Genomic DNA, 18,652 nt, shown 5'->3' with positions numbered 1-18,652 from the left:
AAAGGATTCTATGTGCAGGCTGAGCTGATGGCACTTTCTATTCAAGAGTCTGATCCTGACATTGGCTTGGAGGCAGAGGCGGCCCTCCCTGATCTTCCAAAGACCCTAACAGGATAAAGGAACCAATTGGAGGACGGACCTTTGGGCACCTAAGGGCACAAGTGTGTGACAGCCGGCCCTGTGGAACTCAGCAGGGACCACAAAGTTCCAGCCTCAGTTTGTTCTCAGAGCAACAAGCATGGCATGGGGTTTGAGCGCTTCAGTCATGGAGACAAGGGCAGGGTTGCAGGTCTGTCTTCGTGGCATGGGAATATTTGGGATCCCTCAGTTGGGGCATCCAGATCCCCCTTCTGGAATCACCAGCACTCTCCTCTCTCCTCTGTGGACAAGACAGTGGGTGGGAGGGCGGCTTCACCCAGCAGGAGACACCATCTCCTCTCTGTGGGACACCCAGTCCCTCTCATGGGCAGGAACCCTGGGGCCACACAGGCATGTCTAGATCTCCATGTCCACAGGGCAAATGTTGCCTGTTGTGTGCTGTCTGACTCACAGCTCTCTGTCTTTGGCCAGGCCCACTTTTCAAAGCAGTTGGTACACAGGCTCAACTGTACTTTGGTTGAACACGTCCGTCTCATGTGGCAACTCTGTGCACTGGCACAAATGTTGCCGGATCATCTCCACCCTCTCCACTTCCAGCTGCTCCAGCTCCAAAGTGGTGGTCACCATCTCTTCCAACCACTTGGAATGGGCCTGGTTGTAGAGGTCCACACAGCACATGAGGTCATCACCAGCCAGTTGGAATTCCTCTGTGCCTTCTTCATGTCCTCCTCTGTCTTGTTGCTCAGCTTGATCTCCAGCTGCTGGGTCATCATCTCCAGGTCTCTCTACCATTCTGTGAGGGCTTTCCAGGCCTTCTCCACCAATGCATACCAGCGGACGAGTTGCTTGCAGAGGTCAGGGATATGGTGGTCACACTTTCTCATGTCTTTCTTGAAATTCTCACGAATGTTCATTAGGGGCTTCTCTACCTTGCTGTGAAACTTGGCGGCGAACGTGAGATGAACTTTTGCTTCATCTGCCAGTCTCTTCTTCACCTGAGCCCATGCTTCTCCCAGGGAGCCTTCCTCCTGTGCTGCCAATGAGTTCTGAGAGAGCTTAGGCGAGTTCTTTACATATTCTTCTTCGATCTTTATCCTCTCTCAGACGAATTCAAACATTTCTTTCTGCATTTGTTTGCTCTTCAGTTGCTTTTGGAGCAGCAGTTCAAACCCTGCCATGGTACCATTGCCTTGGGGGTCTTTCTTATCAGCCCAGAAGAAGTCACAGTAGCTCCACTCAGTTGGCTTCAGCAGTTGTTGTTCACATGCTGTGTCTGCATGAGGGAATGTCATGCAATGTATCATCTTCTCTGTGTGGTCACTTTTATTTTCAAAATTGTATATTTTGTCTTCATTGTCTGAAGTTCTGTCTTCCACGTGGTCTCCTCCGTTGGTGCTACTTTCCATTGAATTTTTATTTTGGTTTATTGATTCCTTCATTTCAAAGTTTTCTTCTAGATTTCTTCTCAGGATCTTTCTCTCTTTCTTTAAGATATCTTCCATCTCCTGAAATATAGCTCTGATTTCACTCTTTATATCCTCCTTAAAGTCGGGAAGCAGTTTAACTAAGTATATTCTGAACTCCTTCTCTGACATTTCTTGTGCTGGTTTGTCAATGGAGTCTATAATTGGAACATACTGGTATGTTTGGAGGGCTTTATTCCCTTTTTTTTTTTTTCATTTCGTTTGTGTGTCTCCCCATCAAGCCATGGGGATCTGAGGTAGTACAGTATCTACCCTGTAGGTTTATAGTATCCCTGAAGTTTTCCAGTACCTCACAAATCTGGGTTTCATTTTCCGTAGGCTCTGCCACGCCACAGTCCCAATATGGCTCCTGGATCACAGATGATCAATGAGCTCCAGTAGAGAGAGAAGGATATCACAAATGAACTTTTTTAAAGCACTGATTCTCAATGCTTAGAGATATCAAATTGATTTATATTTTTTGTTAAAATATAGATTTTTTATTAAAATATAAATTTTTGTTAAAATACATATTTTTCTTAAAATATATATTTCCTAATGCCCATAGCTTGTCCTGAGTCCATGGTAATACAAAGTTTTCATTAGTATCAAAGGGTGATATGATTCTTGATCCTCATCTGGAAGGCATTCATTTAATTTTTACCCTATGGTTCTCAGCAACATGGAGAGCACAAACCACAAAGTCATTTCAGAATTCTTCCTTCAGTTACTGACAGAAGACCCAGCCCTGCAGCCCCTCATCTTCAGTCTCTTCCTGTCCATGTACCTGGTCACCATCCTGGGAAACCTGCTCATCATCCTGGCTGTCAGCAATGACTCCCACCTCCACACCCCCATGTACTTCTTCCTCTGCAGCCTGTCCTTTAATGACATCAGTTTAACCACAAGCATAATCCCTAAGATGCTGGTGAACATCCAAGTTCAGGATCAGAGCATCATCTACACAGGCTGCCTCACCCAAATTGGCTTGGTCATACTGTTTGGAAACTTGGAAAATTGTCTCCTTGCAGTGATGGCCTGTTTTACCCAGTGGCTCGAGACCCCACAAAGACCACCAGAGACCACGATCAATGCAAGCACCAAAGAGTCATTTATTAGCAAGCTCCAGCCTGGTCCTCCACGCACTCGGTAATTGGTGACGCTAAGAGGCCCCTAGCCCATGTTTAGCAGGGTTTTTATAATGAAAGGCAAGCAGTTTTACAGTGTTCTTTTTAATTGGTTAACATATAAAATTGTATACAGAGCAAGTTATTTAAGTTCTGGGTCACCCTGACCTCCGAGAGGAGGGTTGTCATTATCTTTAAGTTTGTTTTTTGTGCCAGCAAAGTTTGCTTTTGTGTCAGCCACCTGGCCTTTACAGATAAGATAAGAGACAAGACGAAAATTCTGTGCAGCTTTTATGAGGAGTTGAGGGCAGTTTGGGAACTTGTATTTACACAGGTGCAAGCTTTTTCTATCTTTTCAGGTCTATGACCGCTACATGGATGTCTGTTACCCGCTGAGGTACACAGTCATCATGAAGCCCTGCCTCTGTGCCCTGCTGGTCATGGTTTCATTGTCCATTAGCATTGTGGTCAACCTGCTGCACAGTGTGATGGTGCTGTGCCTGTCTTCCTGCACAGCCCTGGAGATCCCCCAGTTCTTCTGTGAACTTACTCAGTTCACCAACCTCACCTGCTCTGATGCTCTCTTTGTAAATATCCTGGTGTGTATTTCACCTTGAATGTTTGGTGGTGTTTCCATCTCTGGGATCATTTTCTCATATGTTCACATTGTGTCCTCTGTCTTGAAAATGCCCTAATCAGAAGGAAAGCATAAACTCTTTTCCACCTGTGGGTCTCACCTGTCTCTTGTCTCCTTATTCTATGGCACAGGATTTGGGGTGTACATTAGCTCTTCAGTAACTGACCCCCAGGAAGACTGTTGTGGCTTTAGTGATGTACTCTGTGGTTCTCAGATGCTGATCCCATTTATCTACAGCTTGAGGAATAGGGACATGAAGGAGTCCTTGAGGAAGTTCCTGGGTAGGATATCATTTCCAGTTCGATTTTTCCTTTTGTTTGATCTTGGTTTCTGTGACAGGCTCATGGTGAGTCAAAGTGCCTCCTTTCAGTCCCAACACCCTTCTAAATGGAAGAGATAGAGTTATAATCATAGATTTCAGAGTTGGCTTTAAAGATAACTTTTCTTTTTGTCTAGCTCTGTGATATTTCACATGTGACTCAAAGTCTCTAAACATAGTTTCTTTGCTCTGGATTCCTAGAAGCAGAGTCTGAAGGAAAAAATTAGAAATTAGAAACTTTAGCAAATCTCCTTAGATGGAATCTTAGCAAGACAAGTTTGCAGGATGTGCGCAGACTCAGAAAATATTTAAGTAATGCTCTGGCAATATGTAGAAAATCCCTTCTCCCTGGTCATCCAGTTACAAGAATATGACAGATAACTGCAATTGTATTTGAACCTCTAACTTGGGTTTGGTTTTTGTACAATTCCAGAGAGAAGTTAGAGAATTAATCCTTTGTCAAAGTTCACAATATCCATCAGGTTGAGCATAAGTGTGGGGGTTCTCATTTGGTGATATTCTATGGATGAATCTCAGAAGGAGAGTTGTGGAAGTTGGCTAGGGTGAGAAAACATTTCCTCAAAGTCAAGTTCTCATGTGGGAAGTAACTTCAGCTTGATCCCATGGTTACCTCATCCTGTGTTTCATCTCACAGGTAGAACTACTGGGAGGCCAAGTAACTGACTTTTCATATCTGATTGAGTAATTACTGACATGATTCCTGGCAAAATGTGTACTTATGAGGTCTCAAGAGCATCCAATTTGCTCAAATCCATTATTTAACAAATCCACATAGTTATATTATCTCAGTGGTTGAGATCGTTGTACAATATTGGAACTTTATTAGTGATGATGTTGTTAGTCCTCAAACATGAGCTCTAATTCTAACATTATTAGAGAGTCAAGAAATTTATTGTTCATTACAAAGATTCTGACCTCATTGCCCTATGCATGTGCATGATTACATGAATGGTATGAATCTACATTGTAAAAAATCATAGAAACAAAATGATGTACACCATTTGTGTACTATGAATCAAAATGCAGTCTGTAATAATTTTTAAAAAGTATATTATAATATTAAAAATTATGAAGAAAGTTTAAAAAATTCTGGAGAAGGAATGTATAGATATGGGATTAAGTCTTTATTTTGTTCTAAATGAGATGACCTCTTCCAAGAACTGATTTTCCTTATACACACCAGTTGGTTGCAGAAGATGTAAGTGTTGAGTCTAGACATGATGTCAGAGACAGAAAGTCGAATGTCCTTCTATTTGTCCACTGATAATAGATCTATCAATGTAGTCACAAGTAACATCACTGTCATGATTTGAATGCTGGCCCTCAAAATATTAATTCCATAGCCTAATTTTCCTCATTTATGAAATACATGATAAGTGGTATTAACTTTGGCTATTCAGTGCCATTTAAAGGCTCATGTGTTGAAGGTTTGATCCCTAGTACAGAAATGTTCAGAGGTGGAACTTTTTGGAAGTGGTTGGGTTCTGAGTGACCTGACCTCATCAGTGGATTAATCTACTCATAGCTGACTAAATTCCTGAGTGGTGCTGGAAACTCTAGGCAGAAGGCAGGTGCTGAAGGAAGTAAGTCACTGGAGAGCATGCACTTGGGAAATACTCTTATCCCCATCCTCTTCCTTTCTCTAACCCTTTTTATCGAATTCTAGCTGCCAAAGCGAAGAAGCTTCCCTCCAAAATACCTTTCCACCCTCATGTATTGCCTCACAAGGTCCAAAGGAACAGAGATAGCCTACCCCTAAAAGGATGAGTCAAAATATATCTTTCCTCCTCAAAATTATTCTTGTCAGGTATTTTGATCACAATGATGACAACGTGGCCAACAGAGAAAATTATACCAAGAAGTGAGGTCATTACTGTGACTATACCTGACCATGTGGTTCATAAGAATTTGGTACTAGTTTGCAGAAGGAGTTTGAAAACACCTTAGAATGTTGTAAGCAGAGCTTAATGGGCAACTCTTGGGAAACTTGAAAGACTAGAATGCAAATAGCAATGCAAACAATAAAGATCGTGCTTGTATGTTTTCACATTGGAATGAGGACTCTGTTGTGAAACTTGGGCCAGAGAACACATATGTTGCATTCTGGCAAACAACTTGTCAATATTTGGTTGATGTCCTGAGATTTTGTGTGAAGTTAAATTTAAAGTCAATGGAAAAACTAATCTCGTAGAAGAAATTTCAAGGCAGCACTGCATTTAAGCATTGGAATGGTATTGCTGGTAGATTTAAACTAGGTTTACAGTGAGCATCAGGAGAAAGAAGAGCAGAAATATTTGAGAAAAATTTTCAGTCTGGCCAGAAATGTATGTGCAATATTGGAGTCAAGGAAGGTGTGGTTTCTGAAGGGGGTAGTGCCACTAAGGAGAAGCTAAGTACTTTGCTCTGGGACAATTGGAAGGATGACTTCAAGTCATCTTAGGAATTGACCAAATTCCACCCATCTTAGGTTCAAGGATGTAAAAGTGTAAGTTCATTTGAATGACTTTGCTTTGAGAAATGAGCATAGGGATTCTCTACTGTCATATGGACCCAAGAAGTTTTTTTCCCACAATTTACCATGCTCAGCTGTCCAGGCACTAAGAGTCTTCTGTGGCTATGTTTTCCTGAAACCATGAAGCAAAACAAATCATTTTTCCTTTAAGTTGTTCTGGTCAATTATTTGGTCACAGTGATGAAAAATAATCTGACTACACAGAGGGTGAATGTTATCCATTTTGAAATATGATTTTTCCAGTGATTTATCATATTTTGGAGTAACTCATGGGCCTAAATGCAATTTCACAATTGGTATATGATAGAGACAAAAATTGGATTAATGGTGGTAGTTTTTATTGTATTAAACATATTAATCTAAAATTTATTTGGTAGAATAATATAATTTATTATATCATAATAAATAATATAATTTATTATATCAGTTACCTTCATTTTGACCACAATAATATTTCAAGTTCATAAGTGATTTCTGAGTCGTTGTTGTTATTTTCATCTTTGTACTTATAAGAGTCTGTGTTTTGGGGTTTAGCAACCAGTCACTTATCGTCCGTTATCTCTATCTTTATTGTCCCTAACAAAATGGGCAATATTTCTCATATTAATGTCATTTGGATAGCTATTCTTTTTCCATTGTGCATTAAACAGACTAAATATTCTTTCATATCTCTTGATAGGATTGAAAGATTGTTGAATAACTGAGAAAGAATCATTGACTTCAAGAGTATAACTTTCCTCATAAAAGTTTGAGAGACAAGGCATTTGTCATATTCATGTCCATTTCCTCCACCTTGGATTGTGAAAATCTTCCATAAAGATGACATCAGGAGCATAGCGCTTGGACTCGAGCAGCCGCTGGGGCTCCGGGTGGCTGCCTGGGGAGGAGCTGCGTGGCGAGCTGTTTGGACCCAGAGTGACCGCTTCCGAACACCGGGGGGTTGCCCGGAGGAGGAGGAGAGGGCCGGCGGGTCGCTTGGGTCTAGAAGTGACTGCATCAGAACCACAGGGGGTTGCCAGAGGAGGAGCTGCGTGGTGAGCTGTTTGAACTCAGAGTGGGCGCTCCTGAGCGCTGGGGGACTGCCCGGAGGAAGAGGAGGAGCGCGGCGGGACGCTTGGTCTGGGAGTGACTGCATCAGAACCACAGGCGGTTGCCAGAGGAGGAGCTGCGTGGTGAACTGTTTGAACTCGGAGCAGCTGCTCCAGAACACTGGTGGCCTGCCTGGAGGAGGAGAGCGGTGGGACGCTTAGTCTGGGAGTGACTGCATCAGAACCACAGGCGGTTGCCAGAGGAGGAGGCGAGTGGTGAGCTGATTGGACTAAAAGCAACTGCTCCTGAACACCGGTGGCCTGCCTGGAGGACGAGCGTGGTGAGTCACCTGGTCTCGGAGCCACCGCTCCTGAACACCCGGGGGGCTACCCCAAGGAGGAGGAGGAGGAACAGGGCGGGTCACATGGACTTGGAGTGACTGCCTAGGGCTACGGGTGGTTGGCGGGAGGAGGAGACCCGAAGTGAGTTGTTGGATTCCTAGTGACTGCGTCGGAAACCGGGCGGCTGTCCGGAGGAGGAGGTGTGTGGCGGGTCTCTGTGTCTCGGAGCTATTGTGTAGGGCTCCAGGTGGTGGCTCAGGGGAGGGGCTGCATAGCCAGGCGATTGGTGCAGAGCAGGGTCCCAGGAGTTAGGTGGCTTCTTGCTGGAAGAGCCACACAGAGACACGCCTAGGGGCGGAGCGAAGTTTCCAGGGCGGCGGGGAGACTCTCTGGGAGAGGCAGCCTAAGGAGACTCGCCTGCGAAGGGTGAGGCTCCCAGGCCCAGGACGTAGGTCTGGGCCCCTGGGATCGTTGCAGAAGAAGACAGCCCAGCCCAGGTGGTAGTTGTAGATTGAGGGGAACCTCTAGGAGGGCAACTGACCAGCGAGACGTCCCCACCGAGTGACTCTTCCCGGCCGGGGGAGGTTTTCCCACAGGGACTGGTAAAGCCAGAGACATAGGCACAAACAGGCCTTGCCTCAGCCCACAGTCTACTTCCCCATTGGATGACCATTGGTCAACAAGTGGAGGCACCTCCGCCCACTAGCAGGGAATATACGCCACCTGAGGGTTACCACACCTAGAGAGGCAGCTTCTTCGTGGAGCTCTGCATTATCAACCTCCTCCAAGACTTCAGGCTACTGAAGGTAAGAGGGGATATACTAGCAATCTTCAGGGACATTATAAGTTGATAGAGGAAATCTGCAATATCTTAATGACCCACTGATTCCTGAACAATATGAGAAAACAAGGGAAGAAAATGCCCCAAAAAATCTAGATGTTACATCAATAAAATCCAACCACAGCATGGCAGAAGAAATGACAGAAAGGGAGTTCAGAATGTACATAATTAAAATGATTAGGGAAGCAAACGATGAGATGAAAGAGCAAATGCAGGCATTGAACGATCGCACCAATCGACAGTTAACAGAGCAAATTCAGGAAGCAAAAGATCATTTCAATAAAGAGTTAGAGATATTGAAAAAAAACCAAACAGAAATCCTTGAAATGAAGGAAACAATGAACCAAATTAAGAACTCCATAGAAAGCATAACCAATAGGATAGAACAGCTGGAAGACAGAACTTCAGATATTGAAGACAAAATATTTAACCTCGAAAACAAAGTTGAACAAACAGAGAAGATGGTGAGAAATCATGAACAGAATCTCCAAGAACTATGGGATATCATGAAAAGGCCAAATTTGAGAATTATTGGGATTGAGGAAGGCTTAGAGAAACAAACCAAAGGAATGAACAAACTATTTGAAGAAATAATATCAGAAAATTTCCCAAATCTGAAGAATGAAATGGAAAATCAAGTCCAAGAGGCTTATAGGACTCCAAATACACAAAATTACAACAGACCCACACCAAGGCACTTCCAAGCTCTGAAAGAAAATGGATGCCAACCAAGAATCTTATACCCAGCAAAACTTACCTTCAAATTTGACGATGAAATAAGATCATTCCATGATAAACAAAAGCTAAAAGAATTTACAAAAAGAAAGCCAGCATTACAGAACATTCTCAGCAAAATATTTCATGAGGAAGAGATAAAAAACAAAGAAGCAAATCAGCAAAGGGAGGAATTATCCTAAAGGAACTGTCAAATAAAGGAGGAACCAAGATGTGTCAAAAATTTTAAATATGAACCAAATGACTGGGAATACAAATCATATCTCAATAATAACCCTGAATGTTAATGGCCTGAATTCATCAATCAAAAGACATAGACTGGCAGATTGGATTAAAAAGAAAGATCCAACAATATGTTGCCTGCAGGAGACTCACCTCATAGAAAGAGATACCCATAGACTAAAGGTGAAAGGATGGGGAAAAACATACCATGCACATGGGCTCAGCAAAAAAGCTGGAGTATCCATCCTCATTTCAGATAATGTGGACTTCAAGCCAATGTTAGTTAGAAGGGATAAAGAAGGACATTTCATACTGCTTAAGGGAAGCATAAATCAGCAAGATATAACAATCATAAACATCTATGCCCCAAACAGTGGCTCATCCAGTGTATGTTAAACAAATCCTTCTCAATTTTAGAAACCAAATAGACCATAACACAATAATACTAGGTGATTTTAACACGCCTCTTTCACCACTGGACAGATCTTCCAAACAAAAATTGAACAAAGAAACCATAGATCTCAATAACACAATCAATAATTTAGACTTAACAGACATTTATAGAATATACCATCCAATGAAGAGTGAATACACTTTCTTCTCAGCAGCACATGGATTCTTCTCTAAAATAGACCATATATTATGCCACAAAGCTAATGTCAGCAAATACAAGAAGATAGAGACACTACCTTGTATTCTATCAGATCATAATGGATTGAAGTTACAAATTAATGAAAGAGTAAAAAACAGAAACTACTCCAACACCTGGAGATTAAACAATATGCTACTATATGATGAATGGATAACAGAAGATATTAGGAAGGAAATTAAAAAATTCTTAGAGGTAAATGAGAACAAAGAAACATCATATCAAAATCTCTGGGACACTATGAAAGCAGGTACTTAGAGGAAGATTCATTTCATGGAGCGCATTTAATAAAGAAGTAAAACTCAAAAAATAAATGACCTAACACTACAGCTCAAAGTCCTAGAAAAAGAAGAACAGACCAACACCAAAAGTAGTAGAAGACAGGAAATAGTTAAACTCAGAGCTGAAATCAACGAAATTGAAACGAAAGAAACAATACAAAAAATTGACAAAATAAATAGTTGGTTCTTCGAAAAAATAAACAAAATTGATAAACCTTTAGCCACACTAACAAAGAGAAGACGAGAGAAAACCCAAATCACTAAAATTCGGAATGAACAAGGAAATATCACAACAGACACGACCGAAATACAAAACATAATTAGAAGCTATTTTGAAAATCTATACTCCAAAAAAATAGAAAATTTCGAAGACATCAACAGGTTTCTAGAGACATATGAATTGCCTAAACTGAACGAGGAGGACATACACAATTTAAATAGACCAATTTCAAGTAATGAAATAGAAGAAGTCATCAAAAGCCTTCCAACAAAGAAAAGTCCAGGACCAGATGGGTTCTCAGCCGAGTTCTACAAAACTTTTAAAGAAGAACTCATTCCAATACTTCTGAAAGTATTCCAGAAAATAGAAGAGGAGGGAACTCTCCCAAACTCATTCTATGAAGCCAATATTACCCTGATTCCTAAACCAGACAGAGACACATCGAGGAAAGAAAATTTCAGACCAATATCCTTAATGAACATCGACGCAAAAATTCTCAACAAAATTTTAGCAAATCGCATACAAAAACATATTAAAAAGATAGTGCACCATGATCAAGTGGGTTTCATCCCAGGGATGCAAGGTTGGTTCAACATCAGGAAAATCAATAAATGTCATTCACCATATCAATAGACTTAAAGTCAAGAATCACATGATTATTTCAATAGACTGCAGAAAAAGCATTTGATAAAATACAGCACCCCTTCATGCTCAAAACACTAGAAAAAATAGGGATAGTGGGAACATTCCTTAACATTGTAAAGGCCATCTACGCTAAACCCATGGCTAATATCATTCTAAATGGTGAAAAACTGAAAGCATTCCCTCTAAAAACTGGAACAAGGCAGGGATGCCCTCTTTCACCACTTCTATTCAATATCGTCCTTGAAACTCTACCCAGAGCAATTAGACAGACCAAAAAAATTAAAGGGATACGAATAGGAAAAGAAGAACTCAAACTATCCCTATTTGCTGATGATATGATGTTATACTTAGAGGAACCAGGAAATTCCACCAGAAAACGTTTAGATCTCATAAGTGAATTCAGTAAAGTAGCGGGATATAAGATCAATGCACATAAATCTAAGGCATTTTTATATGCATAGCGATGAATCTTCAGAAAGAGAAATTAGGAAAACTACCCCATTCACAATAGCTTCGAAAAAAATAAAGTATTTGGGAATCAATCTCACAAAAGAGGTGAAAGACCTCTACAATGAGAACTACAGAACACTAAAGAAAGAAATTCAAGAAAACCTTAGAAGATGGAAAGATCTCCCATGTTCTTGGATAGGAAGAATTAATATTGTCAAAATGGCCATACTACCAAAAGTGCTATACAGATTCAATGCAATTCCAATTAAAATCCCAATGATGTACCTTACAGAAATAGAGCAAGCAATTATGAAATTCATCTGGAGAATAAAAAACCCAGAATAGCTAAAGCAATCCTTGGCAGAAAGAGTGAAGCAGGGGGTATCGCAATACCAGATCTTCAACTCTACTACAAAGCAATAGTAACAAAAACGGCATGGTATTGGTACCAAAATAGAAAGGTGGATCAATGGTACAGAATAGAGGACACGGACACAAACCCAAATAAATACAATTTTCTCATACTAGACAAAGGGGCCAAAAATATGCAATGGAGAAAAGATAGCCTCTTCAACAAATGGTGCTGGGAGAATTGGAAATCCATATGCAACAGAATGAAACTAAACCCATATCTCTCACCATGCACGAAACTAAACTCAAAATGGATTAAGGATCTCGGAATCAGACCAGAGACCTTGCATCTTATAGAAGAAAAAGTAGGTCCAGAGCTTCAACATGTCGGCTTAGGACCAGACTTCCTCAACAGGACTCCCATAGCACAAGAAATAAAAGCAAGAATTAATAACTGGGATAGATTCAAACTAAAAAGCTTTCTCTCAGCAAAGGAAACTATCAGCAATGCAAAGAAAGAGCCTACAGAGTGGGAGAAAATCTTTGCCAATCATACTTCAGAGAGAGCGCTAATCTCCAGAATCTACAAAGAACTCAAAAAACTCTACACCAAGAATGTAAATAATCCAATTGACAAATGGGCTAAGGAAATGAATAGACACTTCACAGAAGAAGACCTACAAACAATCAACAAACATATGGAAAAATGTTCAACATCTCTAGTAATAAGAGAAATGCAAATCAAAACCACCCTAAGATTCCATCTCACCCCAATTAGAATGGCAATTATCAAGAATACAACCAACAACAGGTGTTGGCGAGGATGTGGGGAGAAAGGTACACTCTTACATTGCTGGTGGGGCTGCAAATTAGTGCAGCCACTCTGGAAAGCAGTGTGGAGATTCCTTAGAAAACTTGGAATGGAAACACCATTTGACCCAGCTATCCCACTCCTTGGCCTATACCCAAAGGACTGAAAATCAGCATATTACAGAGATACAGCCACATCAATGTTCATAGCTGCTCAGTTCACAATAGCCAGATTGTGGAACCAACCTAGATGTCCTTCAATTGATGAATGGATAAAGAAAATGTGGTATATATATACAATGGAATATTACTCAGCCATAAAGAACGAAAAAAATTATGGCATTTGCAGGCAAATGGATGAAACTGGAGAATATCATGCTAAGTGAGATAAGCCAATCTCAAAAAACCAAAGGAAGAATGATATCGCTAATAAGTGGATGATGACACATAATGGGGGGTGGGAAGGGTTAGTATTGGGTTGGAGTTGGGTTTAGGGAGGGGGGCAGGAATGGAGGAAGGAAGGACTGTATAGATGGAGGGGAAGGGTGGGAGGGGAGGGGGGGAAGGGAAAAAATGGCAGAATGAATCAAACAACATTACCCTATGTAAATTTATGATTACACAAATGGTATGCCTTTACGCCATGTACAGACAGAGAAACAACATGTATCCCATTTGTTTACAATAAAAAGAAAAAAAAAAAAAAGATGACATCAGTCTCACCAAGTAGGAGTTCTCTGGTGAACTATTTGTATTGAATAAATATTTTAATTCCCTCAAATCTAGCAACTATTGTCATGTGCATGCAACTCTGTAAACGTTCTCTTTCCCTCTTTGCAATCTTCCATGTCTTCTTAGTCCTGCACATGACAAGCAGCCTGGTCATTGGTGTTCAGAGACTGTGTTGTTATCCTAGGATTCAGTTTGGTACATATGTTTTAATCAGCTTTTTTGCTGCTGTGAATGAAAGACTGAACAGAACAATTTTAAGAAGGAAAAGTTTTATTTGGGGGCTTTTGGTTTCAGAGGTTTCAGTGCATAGATGGCTGACTCTGCTGCTCTGGGCTCTGGCTAAGGTAAAAAGTCATGGCAGAAGAATGTGATAGATGAAGTAGCTTAGGACATCACACCAGGGAGCAGAGAGACACTCCTCCCTCACCACAGACAAAATATACAACCCTAAGCCATGCTGCTAATGACCCGCCTCATCCAGTCACACCCTATCTGACAATAGTTTGTATACGAAATCATCCAAAATGCCCATCAACACAGAAATGGATGAAGAAAATGAAGCATATATACAAAGCACAATATCGTCCATCAAAAGCATGAAATCCTGTCATTGGTAACAATACAGGTAAACTTAAGTGATACTGATTTAAATAAGTCAAGCATAGAAAGACGAATGGATTGGTGCCAAATGGATATGAGAATCAAAACAGCACTTTGTTAACTCAGAAATTGGTACAAATATAGGGCATCTGAAAATAAGTGAACAAATTTCTAAAAAGAACTTTATGTGCACTTGAGAACCAATCTCCTCCAAAGGTACTTACTCCTCATTACCTAGAAAGAACAAAGTATATCTTGTTTATAGAAATAGATTCACTGAAGCTACTTCAGACCAATCATTACGTCATGTCAGTATTTTGTTTTGGTAATCAGGATAAATTTACTTCATGTTTTTATGTGAGTGTTCCTGTGGTTGATGGAATGTTTGATCTTTTTTTAAAATAATCACATTGATATATTTCTATATATTACCTATTATTTATCCATTTTGAAACAAATATGGTTAAGATTATAAAACCCTCACAATGCCATCTCGGTTCAAAACCTAATCTACTCAAATGTGCTGAGTCAATGGACAACCTGTCATAGTTTTACACTTTTTTTGTACTAAGAATTTAAGCCAGGGCTGCTTTACTACTGATCAGACATTACCTCATGTACATGTATGACTGCATAACCGATGTGATCCTGCAATAGGTATAATCAGAAGAATGAGAGATTACACTCCATTTATGTATGGTCTATCAAGATGTATAAATCCATTCTACAGTCATATACAAATAATTTGAACAAATAAAATTTAAAAACTAAAATCTAATTAAGATTAAGGACCATAATTTCAAACCACAGAGCCCATTGATAACAAACCTATAGAAATCCTTTGACAATATTGATAAAGGTATGCATGAAGTTCTAACCAGGGAGTCACGCGATTCTGTATATTTGCTTTTTGCCATCATCACTGACCACACAAAAGGATGAAAAACTTCTGTGCAAATATAACACGTAAAAATTAAGGTTCAATAAACATCAATGACACATTGGGAAAGACACTATTGGATATGTGTATTTTTATATCATCTTGGTTTATAATTAAATAAATTGCAAATTATACCCACATATGTAATATGTATTTAGCTACTCTACATAAAAATAAGTGTACTTGATATGAGTGATTGTATGGATTCATTTATAACTTAAAATCAATACTGAAATTTATTAGAGAAGTTTTATTTGCCAGGTACAAGAAATGGAGATGAGCAGGAACAAAAGAGACAGTGAAAGGTGTAGATTTGACCTCAGGGGTCAGGAATCCATCCCTCCTGAGCCTTCACTGCTACAGAGTTGGTCTTCAAGGATATGCACTCCTGGGGTCACCATGAGACTAATGTATATGATCTAATGAGGAGCTTAGGAATTTGAGCCCCCAGGGTAATGGAAGTGATATGAGTCAGCCTGTGACCTCCTCACTGAGCCACCCTGTCCCTGTCAGGAAGACGCACCCGAGCCTCCTCCCAGAGATGACTCTTCCTGAACAGGACACTCACCTGCTCTCTCTGCACCTCCTGAGACAGATCTTCCATCTCCAATGTCCCAGTGAGATGCTGAGCATCATTTCCCTGAAAGTCAACCATGAACTCGAGTCCCTTAGGTAATGCTAGGGAAACCAGGCTGAGTGTATCACCAGAGTTTGATCCTGGGGAGCAGCGAGGAAGGTAAGAAACAAGGGAAGGAGAAACATGATGAGGGTCAATCATCACACCCTCCTGACCCCTGTTTCATCCTCTGCACACATATATTTGCTCTGGTGCTCCCCAGCTCTCAGGCTGCTGGTCTCATTCTGTACAAGGACAGGGTCCATTTCTTTCTGAGCGGAAATCAGCCATTTCTCAAACATGATGATTGCTACAAAGCACGCTTGAACTCTGTAGATAGGTTAGGGAGGGGATTTGTAAGTGCATTAATTACTTGGGCTGTCATAACCAGGCAGCAGAATCTTGGTCCTTTAGCAATCAAATTTTAAATACTCAAAGTTCTGGAGTTAGAAATATGAAGATCAAGGAGTCCACAGGTTTGTTTTCTACCTTGTTTCCAAATGATGGTGTTACTGCTGGACATACATGCTATTATAGTTACACACCATCTTTTGCTTTAGATTCTTCACTGATATGAAAGCTAGAAACCAAATGGCCATTTCAGAATTCCTCCTGCTGGGACTGACACAGGACCCAGCACTGAGTTCCTCATCTTCACCCTCTTCCTGTCCATGTACCTGTTCACCATCCTGGGGAACCTGCTCATCATCCTGGCCATTAGCTCTGACTCCCACCTCCATACCCCATGTACTTCCTCCTCTGCAGCCTGTCTGTTAATGACATCTGCTTCAGCACAAGCACAGTCCCCAAGATGCTGGTGAACTTTCTGAGACAGGATCAGAGCATCACCTACAGTGGATGCCTCTGTCAGGTCTACTTTTTCATAGTTTTTGTTGACTTGGAAAATTGTCTCATTACAGTGATGGCCTATGACCGCTGTGTGGCCATTTGTCACCCCCTGAGATACAGTCATCATGAACCCTCTTCTCTGTGCACTCCTAGTTCTACTCTCCCTGCTCCTCAACTCTGCGCATGCCCTTCTCCATACTGTGATGCAATGGTACCTCAGTTCTCCTTGGACAGGTTCTTAACTTTAACCACTGCAAAGAATTGCAAGTTGCATCAAAAGCAAGACACAAGGAGTTTCATGTGATGACAGCAAATATATGTACACCCCAAAGGCAGGGTGCAGATGTCCCTTTTCTCTGAGAAGAAAAGATGGTGATGTGCCCAGGATGAGCTTTGATCATATATATGGTGTTCCTGGGAATAGATGTGCAGGTTCCTAAGCAAGTTCCTTTAAAATGAAATCTGCCATCAACCGTTTGATATTTGGGGTTCAGAATGCTCCTTTCTGGTTAAGAATTCTAGCAATGAATCAGTTCTGGGCACATCACTAAGGATGTTGAATGGGGAAAAATTTAAATTGATTATGATTTTGATCTAGTTGGTGTGGTACAGCATACACGGGGGGGGGTGTTCACCTAACTAAAGGGGATAAGCATGAGTGGTCATGCTCGTAGATCTGGGTCTCTATCTACTGGAGTCTCTTTCTCCCCCAGAGAGCCCACCACCTCACTTTGGTTTCAGTCCACTTACCATGTTGTTTGCTGTGTTACTATTTCCTTTGCAGTTTATGGAAAATTGTACCTTGTTTTACAATCCCATTGCTGACTCCCATTTTATCAACTATTCCTTTATTAAAGTCTCAATGAGGTTGAGATGACCATGAAAGTCATCACAGTGCCATCTAGCTGTAAACTGTAGATGATCTACTTTGAAAAGTATAAATTCATGTAATGAGTTAATATTGTATAAGGTACAGTGATTAACATGTAAAATATTGAAGTTCTTAAATATAAAATTATATAAGTTTTAAAATTATACAATGAGCATCAACATGGACCAACAGTTCTACCTACTAAATGAAGCTTGAAATCTTCCCAAGTTTGCACAGTGCAGGGACATATCAACATACCAACAATAAATAAATGAATAAAAACCAAATCTAGAGAGAGAATGAAATTCACAAACATTCAGTAAACATTCAATGACTTTTAAGAAGAGAACTTTTTAGTATTTGCCCTGAAATATACAGGGAAAAAGGCTTAAGAGTCAGAAAACCTCTATTAATGAGTAAGGAGAAAACCTCTGAGTGTATGTGCTTTTACAGTCATTCTCTCTGGGTATTTATCCCCCAATGTCTTGTGCACAAAAGGTGTGATGGGTGTCCAGCTGTGGTATTGGGGGTGGAGGACCTTTTAAAGGTGACCACAGTGGAAGGTGAGTGGGTTCTGGGGGTTTGCCTCAAAAGGGACAATAGAAACACATTCCACAATATCTCTCTCTCTCTCTCTCTCTCTCTCTCTCTCTCTCTCTCTCTCTCTCTCTCTCTCTCTCTTTCTCTCTCTCTCTCTCTCTCTCTCTCTCTCTCTCTCTCTCTCTCTCTATCTCTCTCTCTCTCTGCATGTCTTGTGTTATTCAGTCTTTTGTTTCTGTGAACAAAATATCTGACAAGAACAACTTAAAGGAACGGTTTCCCCTGGCTGGTGGTTTCAGAGGACTCAGTTCATGGTTGGGAAGCTCCAAGGAGAAATGTCATGGCTGAAGAGTGTAGAGAGGAAAACTGCTCAGCACGTGGCAGGTGGGGAGCAGACAGAAATTGAGGAAGGGCTGTAGAGAGGGTCAAGCTTCCCAGGGAAGGTCCCCAGTGGACTTCTTCCTCCAACTGGGTCCCCTGTCCCAGGAGTCCTCAGCTATGATTCATCCACCCTTTGGACTAATGCACAGATGAGGTCAGAACCTTCATGATCCATCATTGCTTAAAAATCCCACTTCTATACACGGCTGCCTTGGGGTCTATGCTTTCATTGCCTGAGTTTTTTTGCATGTATAATATCTCAAGAAATGAGGTTCTATAAAACACCATGTTCCTGGATGCTCCCTTTTTCTCCCCCAAAACCTAGACAAGATAAAGAAACAAGAAGAGCAATACCATGCTTGAATGTACAC

At 40.9% G+C, this 18,652-nt stretch overlaps 1 pseudogene; it reads right to left on the bottom strand.

Annotated features, from left to right (window-relative positions):
- Nucleotides 1-495: 495 nt before the first annotated feature.
- Nucleotides 496-1,403, bottom strand: LOC124969007 (growth arrest-specific protein 7-like; annotated as a pseudogene).
- Nucleotides 1,404-18,652: the final 17,249 nt, after the last annotated feature.

Source organism: Sciurus carolinensis, chromosome 17 (assembly GCF_902686445.1).
Source record: "Sciurus carolinensis chromosome 17, mSciCar1.2, whole genome shotgun sequence".
Taxonomy (NCBI): Eukaryota; Metazoa; Chordata; class Mammalia; order Rodentia; family Sciuridae; genus Sciurus; species Sciurus carolinensis.
Note: the sequence above shows the minus strand (reverse complement) of the source record. Positions and strands in the feature narration are given on the sequence as shown.